The sequence below is a fragment of the Pleurodeles waltl genome, chromosome 4_2, assembly GCF_031143425.1.
Source record: "Pleurodeles waltl isolate 20211129_DDA chromosome 4_2, aPleWal1.hap1.20221129, whole genome shotgun sequence".
In the NCBI taxonomy this organism is placed as follows: domain Eukaryota; kingdom Metazoa; phylum Chordata; class Amphibia; order Caudata; family Salamandridae; genus Pleurodeles; species Pleurodeles waltl.
The window spans coordinates 245,708,293-245,723,525 of NC_090443.1; positions in this window are offsets into that span (position 1 = coordinate 245,708,293).

Genomic DNA, 15,233 nt, shown 5'->3' on the forward strand with positions numbered 1-15,233 from the left:
ACAGATAAAGTTCCAGGCAGCGCAGGTCAAATGCAGACAAGCAGCCGTTGGAGGCCAACCGCAATGGAGCAGAAGTCAGATACGCTGAGCAGTAGGCCTCGTCAAAACTTTACTTTTACACTTAATCACTTTTTTTGTTCTTTTTTCTTTGACGAGAAGCGGTTCTCCTCAGAGGCTGGCTTTCAAGTCGATGACGGCAAATTGCTTCAGCGCAAGGCCTTGGTGAAGTCGTGGAGGTCCTGGAGCTCCGGAGCATTCAGTAGGATGGACCTGAAATTCAGGCCGGGTTGCGGTTCGACATCTGTGGCTTTACTCTCTACGATGGGTCGGTCACCTTATGGAGTTTTTTTCCAAAAATGCTTCAAAGATCTCCATCAGCTGCGTCTTCTACCAGCAAGTCTTTTGGGGGATTTGAAGGGTCACATCATCAGCCAAGATTCCAGAAGCTCCAATTCCTCCCTGGAGGGGTTGGGCTACAATTTCCACAACGCACCTGGTCAAATCCTTAGAAGTCCACTGGGCACTGGTCAGCTAGGCTCATCTTGCAGCAGTTGATGCAGGGGGCACTTGGTAGCTCCTTGTACCTGTTGCTTACTGGGAGTCCACTCTTGGATCTTTGAAGCAAGGCAAAGCCCTGAGTGTTCAGCAGGTGAATTCCTTCAGAGTGTAGTTCTTCTTGAGGCAGACCAGAAGTTCAGCAGGGCATCCATTTTTCATCTGATTTCTTCCAGTAGGGAACTAATTTGCTGAGCAACTATCCCACTTTTTTCTAGGTTTCTGGTCTGGCAAGCAGGGGGATAACCCTTGACCAAAGGGGTGCAGGATGCCACCCTCTCTGATAACCACTTCCTTAGAAGTATGACACATTATGGACCCAAAAAGTACTGTTTCTTAAAAATCCAAAATTGAGATAATCTCTCCTGGAGGTTCAGGTCTGGCTAAGCCCACCCATAGGTGTGGCTAACTGTTCCCTATCATCCCCTTCCAGCCATTCTCCTATTCTAATTAGAGGGGCTCCCACCTGGCTGGAGGTGCAGGAAATAGGGGAGGCCTGGTTTCTATCCCAAATGTTATTCCCCCATTGAGGACAACTTCGGCTACCCAGCCCCCTTCCTGCTCTGGTGTCTGCTGCTGCAGTTCTCCTCCCACCAGATAATTTCTTTGTCTCAGCGAGGCCACTTCACCCCTTGTCAAAGCAGCTCGGCCAGACTTACAAAGGCTGACCAATAAGGAGAGGCTGCTACAGGGCTAACATTAGGTAACTTTAGGAAAGAGGTCTACAACTCTTTTCTGTAATAGCTACGATAAATCTTATACTGGCAAGTTGTTGGATTTATCTTAATTATCATGGTGACACTTTAAATAAAATGTTTAGCTCAATCCAATCAAAAGATAGACGTTATCAGTGTTAAATAAAGTCTTCCCATGTTAGCCTATGACGTTAATGTACTACAAAGGAGAAAAAATTGAATTTGCAGTTTATCCCTCACCAGGGCATATAAAACATCTTTTATAATGTCCCTGCTTATAATTAACAATGCACCCTACCCTTGAAGCACCTAGGACAGACCTTAGGGGTGACAAATGTAAGAACAAGATACTTTTAAACTTTGGAAGTACTTTTAATTCCAAAAGCGATTTTGAGCTTAACTTTTTTTAAAAGCAGCCTGCAAGGCAGGGTTGTCTCTAAAACGTCAGCAGACACCACAGCAGTGCACCCATAAGTGCCTTAACTCCACTGAGGTCCCTCAACCTACATTCTCTACCATGTACAAGGGAATTACACTTAGGTTGTCAGAGCCAATTCTAATTGTGGCAAATTACCAACCACCTTTTAAACTTAGCATTGGGACTGGGCATGGTTAGCAGAGCCCAGGGCACAATCAGGATCAGTAACCACCAGTATCAGTCAACAAATGGGTCTGATCAAGGCTAAAAGGATGACCTTCTCACATACACACTTTGTCAATTGAAAAAACATAGCACACGAGTTGTGTGGTACATAAGAGTTATTTACCTATGTTGGAAATGGCCCTTTCTGCAGGGTCAGCCCCAGACCTTTTGCCTTCCTCCTCTATTTCTGACTGTTTTTGTTAACTTTATGACGCTGCACACTTTACCACTGCTATCCAGTGTGAAAGTGCGTGTGTTTATATGCAAATGTGTTTAAAACATGGTAACATTGGCTTCCCCATGACTGGAATACTTGATTTACTAGTAAGTCCCTAGTAAAGTGTACTATGTGTGCCCAGACCTGTAAGTCAAAAGCTACTAGTGGGCCTGCACCACTGGTTGTACCACTGACTACGTTAGCCTTTCAAACATACACCAGGCCTGCCATTGGAGACCCTGTTTATGCACTTTAAACTGTAATTTCAACCTGGCATGTGTGTACTCACTGTCCAGGCCCAAGATGTCCTTCCTACTACATGGAAGACAGACCTCCAAGCAGGCAGGACTGGGCTGTAAGGGGAACTGGGGCACTTCAAAGCCACTCTTTGACGTCCCCCCCACTTCAATGGTAAATTTGGGTAAATGTACTGGGCCTCTGACGCCATATACTTAAAAGTCTCTGGACTGAGGACATTCTACCAGGAAGAAGGACCACTGGGCTGTCAGGAGGGACTGCCACTTGCGGATGCTGTGTTGGCCAGCTAATTCTTGACTGTGAGTGAGAGGACTGGATCTAATTGTCTCTAAACCTGCAATCTAATTTCTCTCCACGGCCCAACTGAGCTTGCCTCCTGTTTCTAAAGTCTCAGGGATATCAAAGACTTTATCTGGATCTTGCTACCAGCACTTGGGCTCCTCTGCTATGAGTCCTGCTCTGCCAAGTGTTGCCAAATCCAGTCCTGGGCCCTTGGAGGTGAGTCTGGTGCAGCAACACAAGAACTGATGCTGAAACACTGGCACATCACCTGGAACTGATGCATCCCGTTGAAGAAACACTTATTTTGCCACTGCCTGCATCAAAGCCTGGGCACTGCTCGCCAACTGCGCTATGCTATGACCCCAACTTACAACACAGCCCCTGCTTGTTTGACGCAGCACCGACGCATGGAACCAGCACAACGCTTCTCTACCTCGATTCGTGATTGACGTTGTTTGATCAGAAAACAACGCATCACCTGCAAGTACAATGTATCCTCTCCTTTGATCAACTCATTGTCGCCGAGCCTAACGCAACCAAGTACTGTCAGTGGGTCCAGCGTGAACGAATAGCCCCAGGTGGGAGCTATTGTCATCTAAGCATTGCATTTTCAATGAATCTTTAAAAATGATTAACTTGGCTTATGCATGTTGGATTTTTGTTGTTTTCGTCTTGTTTGACTCAAATGAATATCGATTTTTCTAAACTGGTGTGAAGTCATTTTGTGGTGTTTCACTGTGTTACAGTGAGTGTGCACAAAAACCATACACATTGGGCCATATTTATACTTTTTGACGCATAACTGCGCCAATGCAGTTGTGCGTCAAAAATGTTAACGCCGGCTAACGCCATTCCAAAGCGCCATGCGGGCGCCTTATTTATGGAATGACGTTAGCTGGCGGAGCTGACTGGTGTGCGTAAAAAAAAATGACCCACACCAGGCAGCGCCGGCGTAGGGGAAAATGGAGCTTGGGCGTCAAAAAATGGGGCAAGTCGGTCTGAGGCAAAAAATCTGCTTCAACCCGAGTTGCGCCATTTTTTTGACTCCCACCCTCCATTGACATGACTCCTGTCTTAGCAAAGACAGGAGTCATGCCCCCTTGCCCAATGGCCATGCCCAGGGGACTTCTGTCCCCTGGGCATGGTCATTGGGCATAGTGGCATGTAGGGGGGCACAAATCAGGCCCCCCTATGCCACAAGAAAATTAAAAAAAAAATACTTACCTGAACTTACCTTAAGTTCCCTGGGATGGGTCCCTCCATACTTGGGCGTCCTCCTGGGGTGGGCAAGGGTGGCAGGGGGTGTCCCTGGGGGCATGGGAGGGCACCTCTGGCCTCCTTCCGAGCCCACAGGTCCCTTAACGCCTGCCCTGACCAGGCGTTAAGAAATGACGCAAAAGCGGCTGGACGTCATTTTTTTGGACCCGCCCACTCCCGTGCGCCATTTTTGCACGGGAGTTTAAATAAGGCGCACATGCCTTGGAGTCATTTTTTAGACGGGAACGCCTACCTTGCATATCATTAACGCAAGGTAGGTGTCCACGCTAAAAAATGACGCAAACTTCAAGATCTTTGGCGCTAGATGGGTCTAACGCCAAAGTATAAATATGGAGTTAGCTTTGCGTCGGATTTGCGTAAAAAAAAACGACGCAATTCCGGCACAAAAAGAGTATAAATATGCCCCATTGCCTCTTTAGTTTAGCCTGACAGCTCTGTGCCAAGCTACCAGAGGATGGGCACAGGTAAACATTTAGGCCCTCATTAAGACATTGGCGCTATATACCGCCTACCGCCGTATCATGACCACAGACGGATTTCCGCCAGATGGATGGCGGAAATCTGGCTGTGGCTATGGCGGCTGATGACTGTAAGCGCCATGCCAGTAGACTGCCGCCGGCCGTATTATGATATTTCATAGGGCCTGGCAGTGTTCTGCTGGTGGACGCTGCCGCTGGCAGCATCTCTTTCTCCTGTCTCCTGCTGGAGGACCCCCTGGATCCAGGTAAATGGGTGCTCCGAAAGGGGAGGGGGTGGGGGTGTTGGATGTGGCTGTGTGTGTATGTCTATGCGTTCATGCGGTGTGTGTGTTGTATGTGTGTGCATGTTTTGGGGGTGTGGGTGCATGTATGTTGAGTTGTGTGAATGCGTGTCAGCGTGTATGTATGTAAGTGTGTGTGGATGTGTGTGTGAATGGATGTATGCATGCATGGATGAATGTTGGAATGGGTGTGTGTAAGCGTGTGTGTGTGAAGGGAGGGGCATGTATGAAGGAGGGATCTGGAGAGGAATGGGGGAAACCTGGGGAGGTGGAGAGAGGCGGGGAAGACCCCTATCAGTGAGAGGAATGGGATTACCTGTCATTGATAGTGCCTACCGCCATGGTTTTCGTGGCGGTAAGGATGCAACGAAAACCATGGTGGTAGGCGGGGTCATGATCCCTCAGGCGTGCAAGTGACGGCCGCCGGGCTGGAGATTGGAGTCCTCAGCCTGGCGGTCGTTACCGATGTGTCGGTCGGTGTGGTACATTGGCGGTTTGGCTTCAGACAAGCCGCCAATGTCATAATATGGAGGAAAGTACCGCCAGTCTGTTGGCAGTACCTTCCTCCATATTAACGCCAACCACCGGGGTCATAATGACCCTCTAAGTGTGTATTTTACGTAGCCTGAAACCTCTGCCAACTAGAGACCAAATTTCTAGCAACCTATGACCACGGAACACTGAGCTTTTAAAAATAATCATTTCAATACAATTGTGTACATTTTTGTGAAATAGTTAATAAAAGGTTTGTAGGTAAATAAGCTAAACATAATTGACACGGCTCAAATTCAGCCAGGAGTACGAGAGCTCGGGTGACATTTGGTCTTCTGTGCACGGTTTCTTTGTTACTCATAATCTTGGAACAAGTGGAGGCCAAAAGGAGAGGCATAATTTTGCTAATCCTCAGAATGGTTAATGAGTGGTGCATTTATTGACACCAGCACCAATGTCAGACTGGCCCATAGGACAGTGAGGCAGAGCCTGAGGAGCCAGTCTTACAGGTCTGTCTGTGGGAGAATTTTATGGTCTGCTGGGCTGCTTTTTACTGTTTCCTTTTTTGATATTAAAACAAATATCACCTACAGCAAGCTCACATCCATGCAGTCTTTCATACCTTTATGTGGCATGCTTTTACACATTCACAACTTCTCCAGTTGGCAAACATGGGTCACTCATTTAACTTTCTAATCCACTAATGGTCCCACTTTTATTTTTGTGCCTGCACCTGTTTTCTGTTCCAGTGCGACCCTGACCAATATCAAGAGACGCTGACACATTTGAAAAAAACTGAACAAATTACATTTAACTGAGTGCACTTGAGAAAAGGCTAGTTGCAAACATTAATTGGCTGAAGTGAGCACGTTGTAATAATCAAAATGCTGCTTAAAAGTATTGGTGTAAAAAAGGTAACTTTTTTGGGAAATGAGGATTTGAATATGGATGTGGAGGTCTTATTCCCTACAAAATTAATGTAACTGATCCTGAGGTTACCCTGAGCAGTGGAAATGTGATAAGAAGTGTTTCTCAGGGACACAGAAGAAAACTAACACAAATTCTAATAAGACAGAAGAGAGGCAAAATAATAAGAAAATAGCTGAAGTGTTTTAGCCAATCAGTGTGACAATGTGCATAGCTCCAGGCTCAATGGGATTTCAGCGCAGAGCAGAACCTTGGTATGAGGATCATGTTCTGGATCAATTTTAGAGCTCTGCCTGGACACACTTATTTTAGCTTAGGCCTGAGGCCTGTGCCCTTTTACCTAGTCACATGCTTTATTTCATTCATTCATTTAAATTCATTTCAGCATAAATTCCTTCTAGCAGGGATGTTTTATTTTTCTAATGAGATGCTATTCTGCAAAAGTATTGTTATTAGTTCTTTGCACTACCCTTTCATGCTGTACCTTTGTCTAAGGCTGTAAATGATTACCAGTCCAGTATTACTGCCACAAGAGTACATAGCCAACATCGAAACCTAGGCACATGATCACGTAAGGTCTATTTCTTGTAACACAACACGTTTTGTTATAAAAACATAATGAAGGCCAAAGAATGTTAGGGAGGTCATTCCAGCCAGAGGAGCCACCCTATGCCGTGTGTTACTTTATTGCCATGTTGCTAACCTCAGACCTGTCTCTACAGCCAGCTGAGTAGATGACAGTCAGACCCCTGTTTATCAGGTATGGGGGTGGGTGTTCCTTTCACGGACTTGCATGGGCAAAGATGAGCTATCAATGATATGCTGTTGCTAGACGTGTAACTGGGAATCTTAGGGGGTTTGTAGACATATGCTTGTTCCATTATGCTAGGATTGTTTATCTGCTTCTCACTTATGATAACCAGTTTTATTGTGTTATGTCTAATCATCATAATAATAGCAGCTCATGCATTTGATCGTAGATTGCAGTCTTTTCAATAAATGCATTGAAAACAGTTCTGAATCTACTTGTTAGCCTGTGTTTGGGTGAGACTTGTATTGATGTGAGAATTAGGCTGGACCTGCCAATCATGACTTCCCTGAGAAGTCAGAGTGACATGCGTCAGGCTGCCACAATCACCTTCACTTTTTAGGTTTGGGTGAGGTGCTGCTAGCTACCCTAAAGGGTTAGGCCAACAGCTGCCAGATGGTGCGGGATTGCCACAGTCCCTTGTAAGCAGTGGTGCTGCCACCCGAAACCAGCAGTCTTGTCTCCACAGTGAGAGTCCTATGTTGTGGCACCAACAATATTGGTAAGGCACTAATTTTACAGGTCTCCTGCACTTCTTTTTCTCACATATGCTAAAGGTACCCTAACTACCTTAAACAGAGGCATTAGGGAAAAACCCTCCTCAGCTAAATAGGTAGCACCTATCTTAGACTGTAAGTTGTTCAAGCTTAAGTCTTACAAGGGTCCCCCTATTGGTGCTCTCAACTCTAATCCCTATCCTTTTAAAATTGCTAACACACAACAAGTAGACATTGCAGAAAAGTATACTCAACCCATCACCCAATTTCTTTCTGCAAATGGACTAACCGATGAGGGTGCGAAGGTTACATTTGTGGTTGAGGCACAGGATGTATACAGAACTGAAATATTCTACTCATGGGTTAACTCTCCTGTAGTAAATACAGACTCAACACATTTCACACAAACACCTACAAAATAGCGAATGTACCACAACAATACAGAGCATACCAATACTTAGAGAAACCTCTAACGTATCAAGAACACCATGATTGGTTTAATTGCACCCTCCCTCATGCAAAACAAACTGTTAGCTTAGGTCCCTTAAGTAATGTTGGACCTACAAGGCCAACATTGGCTACATATACACCTCATCCAAATGTACAAGCTATGCAAGCAGCTGAAGTATGTACATTATACAATGATCTTGTAGTTATATATGGACGCTTAATACAATTTGTGATGCAGACCTTAAACACCACCATAGCTTTAAATCATTAGGGGAATGAAACCTCAAAATGTCCATTCAATAATTCGAAAAGCACACACTGAGCGGGAAAATATTCTGTTCCAGTTTGCACAAAAAACAAACCAGTGGAAGCAGTGTTTTCTCATATAGGACCCCAAGATAAACATAGAATTCTCACAATGTGCTTAGCTTTAGGAATGGTTCCCTCTATTGTGGATTGTGCCACTTGGGACATAGTCTTCGCTTCAATGTATACTACATGGTACACTGGTGGTCACAAAACATCCAGAAGTGTCACAACATGTTCACAACAAACTGAGGCAGTCCCTGCCCTGGACTTGGGGATGAAACTGATGCACAATTTTGACAAAGCTTCTTCCATTATTTTAAGCAGCATTAAAGGGTCAGCAGCAGCATTGGCAATTCACCAGTGGCTCCAGGAGATTTCTCAACAGGATCAGAAATGCAAGCTGCTGAACATTTTTTCCGAAACTTACACAAGTATAGGTCAGGATAGTCTGGTGACCAAACTAAACCACAACTACATAGTACGGAAGGTGCTAAGCAAGTACAAGAGAGTTCTAAAAAAACACTGGGATTAATGAAAAAGTAATAAAAACAGAAGAAGCCAAAGATGAGAATTTCCGCAATCAGAAAAAAGATACAACCTTAGAAATGGAGAAACTTTAAAAACTCCTAAGAGAATCCATTATACTGACAGTCGATCATCACATTCTTTTCAGGAGACACTGGATAAACAGAGTGAGAAAGGAGGGCGGTCAGAACACTGAAATTACTATGTGAGACCGAAAAAGGGCACACAACATTCTTCAGAAACTTTTATGAAAAAGGAAGAGAAAATTCCAAAACAAAAACACTACTTCAAAAAAAAAAAAGGTTGAGGTTGAGAAAACTACTGAAGAACAGCAATTGGGCAGGGACTCTGTTAGACAGCACAGCAGAAGTCATGATATGTTGCCAGAATCTGATAGATCTTCTGGATGTGACACCGACTGACAACTTCCTGAAAGTTGAAACAGTGGTAATCGTCTGGTGAAGACTGACACTAAGTTATGATATGTAATTGGCAGAAAAAGATTGGCCACCTGAATTTCTCCACATGCTCCCACAAGGGGAGGATGTCATTTTGCCTTCTTTCTCAGGCCTAGTTCCAGATACAGTAAAAAAGCTTGTTCCACAGTTTGGGGCTTTGGCGCAGGCTCTAGCACTGTAGTACAACCATGTAGGTTGGGATAAAGATTCCCCTTACCACATTATCCCAATAAGATCTACATCACAAATTGAACCTCAGTATCCAACTAAACTTGAGGCTAAAGCACCAGTAAGAGACGTTCTCACTCAACTTGAATACCAGGGAGTAATAGAACTCTATGGCCCATATTTAAAGGAAAATGACGGAGCTCAATACTGCACCAAAATTGGCAGCGCTGCGCTCCTTCATATCCACAACGCAGGGATGCACCATATTTAATTGAATACGGCACACCCCTGTGCTGTCCGCTGCACTGGCGCTAAATTTAGCTGCCAGCGTAGGCATTGTTGCACCATCGTGCAAGGATGTCTGCATTGAAGGGTTTGATTGGTGTTTTTGTGAGGGAAGGTGTCCCTTCACTTCACAATCACTAATGGAGATTTGGTACTTCTGTGTGTGCTGCAGCATGCAGCATACAGAAATGCCAAAGCGTCATTTTGAAATGATTGTCTTCGTGCAGGAAGGAACACATTCCCACACATAAACAATCATGTCTGGCATTTTGCTTTTTCTATGTGTGCTGCAGAATGCAGCACATATAGAAAAAGCAAAAAATGAGGGCAAGTATTACTCCTCCTTGCCCTTGCTAACACCACGCCCACAGAAACACCATTGCACAGCCTTTCCACGGAAAGAGCTGCTTGTGAAGGGTTGTATTAACAAGGTGGCGCTAAGCCACAAAAAGTGGCTTAACACCACCTTGTAATTATGGTGCAGGGCATAGCACCACTGGAGCATCACGAAAAGTGATGCTCCTGTAGCGCTAGGGGCTCATAAATATGCCTTTATGTCTCTCCAATGAATAACCCTTTATTTCTTGTAGCATAACCTGATAATTCATATGGAATAGTGTTAGATTACAATCAAACAGTCACACACACACATTTACAATACAAAATGCACACAGCACAGCTCTTATCAACAACAAAACAACCTTGTATATTTCCAGTGGTTTTTCTGTCAAAATCTAGCACCTGAAATCCACCACTGAATTAAGCGCTTTTACAGCACTTGGCTCCCAGAGGAAACTTTGCCATTTGCCCCAGGGGTATAAGAACAGTCCAGGATTGTGCTCTGCCCATGAGACATGAATATTACATGATATTAACTCAGAGGCGTTGTCCTATGTGGATGAAATCTATCTCACAGATGACGGCCTCAATGCACATTTAGCCAGGGTGGATCACATTGTATTGGGATTCTGTGCACAGGGCTATAAATTTCAATTTCAAATTTCAAGAAAACAAAAATTGCTTTTCTTAGTGTCCTGTTTTTAGGATATGAATTATCAGATAACTAGCAAGAGACTAGCCCTGCACATTCTAGAAAAATGCATGCAAATACAAACTCTAAATACCATCAGAAAGCTACAGTCATTACTGGGCTTTTTTAATTTTGGCAAAACGTAAATTCCGGAATATGTGCCATGCATAAAACCTCTTTGTGACTCATTTCATCCACATTTTTCAAGCAAACCTTGGACACCCGGACATGCGTGCATTTTCAGAGCATTACAATTAGACATGCCTAAAGCAAAACATTTACACAAATGTGTCAGTGAAACAAACTTGGTCATCAGAGTAATTCCTGGAGCAATTGGGTTCACCTATGTCACATTTAATGAGGGAAACACGGTACCCATAGCATTCAAATCACATTTGTACTTCATTGCAGATCAACGTTATGCCCCAACAGTAAAAATACTGACTGTGGTTCAGATGACTGTCATCAAAGAGAGATCACTTGCCCAGGGTAAACATATTATTGTTGTTACCCCAATACCAGCTCTTGAGGCTGTTACCACGGCTAGCGTCTTGAAAGCAAAAGCATTAAAATCCATGTTGGATTCAATGGGTAATGTCTCTGACGGCCACTGATGTTGATTATGTATTTGACTTAAAACTTCAGACCCAAGAATTTCTCCAATATGAACTTGGATACCCCATGTCCACTAACATCTTGCCTCTTGACTCATACAGAATCATCAATTACACTGATGGTTCAGCACAATCAGCTGTAGGTACCAAACACCAATACTCAGTGGTTTGGCAGCTGTCAGTGTGGATATGAGGGATGATGAATTCCTTCCTTTACATACCCACATGCAGACCCTAAGGGGCTGCACAGCACAACTAACTGAGCTTAAGGCTCTGAATTTTGGCACTGGAACATACGGATCCTGAACATACGGATCCTGAACTTTCTATTTTCATTGTGTGTGATTCGTACTACTGCGTCCAGTCCTCCAATGGATATTTAGATTACTGGCACCTCAATGGGTTCATAGATTCTAAGGGCAACACCATTAAACACAAATGTTTGTGAGGGAAGGTAGATGATCAAAAAGAGAAGCTACCACAGGCCCATGTTGTTCATACACTGTGTCACCAATGTGTGGGATTACACATTGTAGGAAACACTTTGGCTAATGAAGCTGCCAAATATGCAGTTGCTACAGCTTCTGTTTCTGTGATTACTTGTTCTCAGGTGAGAATGAAGGATTAAATAATGGCTGCTGTGAAAGCTTTGGATGGTGGAAAGCCCATACCAAAATCATACACTAATAATATTCCTACCACTTGAGTGTCCAAAACATTGCATTTGCAACAATTCCAGAGATGGGTGATCCCCAACAAAGACCAGAGATTAGATTTCATCAAAGCAGTTCATGATGGAGTTCTTTCTGCCCATACTGGTGTGGCAGCTACTCTCTCCCTATTTCAAAAATACTAATGGTGGCCAGGTCTATACAAACAGATCAAACACTATGGCCCTCATTATGACATTGGCGGTGAATGTAAAAGTGGCGGTAATAACGCCAACAGGCTGGCAGTAATTGCCGGCAAATTATGACCATGGCAGAGATAACTTGCATAGACAGCCAATGTACCACACAACCGCCAGGGCGTTTACAACACTCACCACGGTGGTAGCCATCAACAGCCAGACAGAAGACAAAGTACCGCCCACCATATCATAACACAGGAAACCGCCATGATTTCTGGGGCAGTACCAATGCCATCAAAAGCCTGACGGAAACACTTCAGAGAAGATGAAAGACTCACCATCAGAGATACGGAGAATGACAAAGCCGCCATGGAACCGGAACTTCAAATCTTCCCCATGCTCATCTACGCCATGCTCCACCTGGAACACCAATGCCGATGAAGACGACGACCGTGAGTACAGCCACCTAGCACACAAGGGAGGGAGGGAGGAAAAAGAGAGTGACACACACACGCACAACACACACCATACACACATCCAGGTGCAGATGGAATACAATGGCACACAACACATGGCATAATAATATAAGGACAACAAGGATGCAGTAATGAGAATGTATTGAATGTGTACAACTCCCAAATGAACCAATTGTACAAAAAACAGATCTGTACAAATGTACACAAAGAGCCAATACCCAGTCCAAAGTACTAAGGGCCCACATGGCCCACATGGCCACAGGGCACAGTCCAAGGACCAACTCGAATCCTGACATCATCCGGGTAGAAATCTGGAGGGGCATTATTATGCAAGTGGGCAGGCACCTCAGGGAGATGGGGGTTGGGGGCACCTCAGCCAAATATGAGAACATGCCCACTGGTTCGAGAGGGGGGCTCCATGCCCATTTCTCACAGCTGGGGAGTGCAAGGTCACGGTCTCTCAGTTTGGGTGACTTGTCCACTGGTTCTGGAGGGGGATCCATGCCCATTTCCCACTGCTGGGGAGTGCAAGGTCACAGTCTCTCAACTGGGTGACTTGCCCAATGGTTCTGGAGGGGCTCCATGCCTATTTCTCACTGCTGGGAAGTGCAAGGTCACAGTCTCTCAGGTGGGTGACTTGCCCACTGCTTCTGGAGGAGGCTCCAGGCCCATTTCGCACTGCTGGGGAGTGTAAGGTCACAGTCTCTCAGGTGGGTGACTTGCCCACTACTTCTGGAAGGGGCCACTTGTACATCAGTCCCTGGAGGGGGACTTACATGCCCTCCGCTGGTGGTGAGAGCTGCACTGTGTCAGGAGGTGAAGGTGCCTCCTGGACAGCATCAGTTGGCGGTGAGGTCTCTGTGACCACTGGTGGTGGTGCCTGGGCAGCCTCTGCAGAAGGAGTGGACTGCGCTTACTCAGCTGGCGGTGAGGGCTGCGTGACCACTGGTGGTGGTGGTGTCACCCTGGATTTGAGGGCTTGTTCCCCTTCATGACAGGATTTGCGGGGTCCTTACCCTTCTTGGCAGGAGGCGAGGACTTCTTCTTCTTCCCCTTCATGGCAGAAGGTGTGGGATCCTTAACCTTCCTGGCTGGTGGATTGGGATACTTCAGGGTCTTGCCACTACGATTAGGAGGTGCCTCCACTGTCCGCGTTGACTGTTTGACTGAGGTGCTGGGCTGGGTGGTTGGGACCCTGCTCTTACGGGCAGGTCGGGGAGGGGGAGGGAAGAGGTCAAGTTGGGCAAGGAAAAGCTTCTTAGGGATGGTGGGGAGGGGTGAGGGAGGAGGGATGGGAGTGGAGGTTGAGGGAGTGGCTGTTGGAGGTGTATGTCTGCTTGACTTGGGTGCAGGTGCATGGGCAGTGTACTGATGTGAGGTGGATGGCTGTTGAATGTCTGAGTGCTTGCGTTTGTGTCCTTTAGGAGGGGGACAGACAGGGTGGGAGAGGAAACAGGGGATGTGTGGATGGATGTAGTGGAAGTGTCTGCTAGTGAGGTGTGTGTGCTGCTTGGTGTGGTGATGCTGGTGGTGGATTTTGATACAGTGCGTGCAGGTGTGAATGTGGACGTGACTGTGAGGGAAGCGGAGGAGGAAGAGGAGGTGGGGGAGACAGTGGAGGCAGTGAATGTGGTTGTGTCTGCAACTGTCTGATGTTTGCATGAGTGCTTGTGGGATGAAGTGTGGTGCCTGTGTTTGACTGTGCCACTCTTGTGTGTTGTCTTGTGTGCATGCTTGTCTGTACGTGTGCATGGGATGGATTGGGGTTGAGGAGACTAGGAAGTGGTAGTTGGAGGGGGGACCGTAGGAACAGGGACAACGGCTGCCTCAGAGAGGAGGCCAGAGCCTGAATTGATCTCTGTTGGGACGCAAAGTCCACTGTGGATGCCCTCCAGGAATGCATTGCCAGCCCCTGGATGGAATTCAGAATGGTAGACTGCCCTACAGAGATGAATTTCAGGAGGTCAATAGCCTCCTCACTGAGGGCAGCAGGGCTCATTGGGGCAGGGCCTGAGGTGCCTGGGGCGAAGGAGATGCCCACCCTCCTGGGTGAGAGTACACAGACAACTCAGTGAGGGGCTACTGGGAGGGTGGTGCTGGTACGGGGGTGGCGGCTGTACATGCAGCTGGGGTGGTCACAGAGGTATCCGCCACCACCAGGAAGCTTCCATTGGAGGAGGTATCTGATTCTGTGTTGTCACCTCCTGTCTCCGCCATGTTGCTCCCCTCGCCCCACTGGTTTCCTCGGCGTCAGTGGACTCTGCCTCCTGGGTCCTGTGGGATGCAGCTCCATCTGTCACCGGTGTCCCTGCTCCTCTGCCAGATGATGTTAAAGCACACATGGACAGGATGACAGAAGAAAAAAGGGGGGAGAGAGAGAAAGGAATCACTGGGTCAATTACTGCACCAACACCACAGTTGGCATACACAGCACCGTCACCCACAGGGATCAGGATTGAGCACTATGCATTGCAGTGCCAGTGATTTGGCTAGATGCCACGGCAAGATGAGGGCCACACACTGCCAACTGCATCCCTCCTGGGACCCACAAACCCCTGACTGATATGGAATGCTAACAAGCTAGGTTACCTGTTTTTGCCATATACCCATAACCTTTCAGCTGGATCACGCTGCAATGTCTGACCTGGCATTAAGG